The sequence below is a fragment of the Etheostoma spectabile genome, chromosome 18 (assembly GCF_008692095.1).
Source record: "Etheostoma spectabile isolate EspeVRDwgs_2016 chromosome 18, UIUC_Espe_1.0, whole genome shotgun sequence".
Lineage (NCBI taxonomy): Eukaryota > Metazoa > Chordata > Actinopteri > Perciformes > Percidae > Etheostoma > Etheostoma spectabile.
The window spans coordinates 17491865-17492513 of record NC_045750.1 but is presented as its reverse complement, the minus strand read 5'-3'; the positions used below and the strand labels follow the sequence as shown (position 1 = coordinate 17492513).

Here is a 649-nt window from a genome sequence, read left to right as displayed (position 1 = left end):
GTGTCCCTCGTTTAGAAGAAGTCTCCCAGCTAATCCTGCCTTGTACTGACCAAGGTTGGAGAAAGTAGTATAGAATAGTATAGAAGTAAGATGTCTCACTCTGTAACTAAAACAGAGATCCAAACACACAAGGTGAAATGAGGATCCGCAGCAATGTGCAAACCTATTCTGGTACAACCTCAAAATATAATTATGGACCTGAAAATGAGCATAATATGGGCGCTTTAATGCTGTGATACAGTGCTACAGTTTGTAAAATGTAATATTCTGGAATACTTGGAAAGATAAACTATGAATGGAATGTGGAGAGTTGCTGCTGTTAGACTGGATTGTATTCAACAAAGACAGCCAAACGTTGCGTGTGCGATATCCGCACAATTAAAGTATTTAATTGGATATTTAACAGTATTATGAGAGAGAGGGAAATGACATGCAGCAAAGGGCTGCAGGTCTGAGTTGAACCCGGGCTCGCTGCGTTGAGCAGTGACCCTCCGGACATGGGTGCCCGCTCTACCAACTGAGCTATCCGGGTGCCCATATTGTCAGTGTTTTAAAGAAGTAAATATATACAATCTGGAATTGTGCCTCTGTTGGCTGGCTGTCCGTCCCCTTCCTCTGTCTCTGTGTTGGCGTTCTAACCTCCGGTGGA

At 43.5% G+C, this 649-nt stretch overlaps 1 protein-coding gene across 3 annotated transcripts in view; it reads left to right on the top strand.

Annotated features, from left to right (window-relative positions):
• cdk19 (cyclin dependent kinase 19) overlaps nucleotides 1–649 on the top strand; it is a 72635-nt gene that overhangs the window by 2500 nt on the left and 69486 nt on the right. The window lies entirely within an intron of this gene.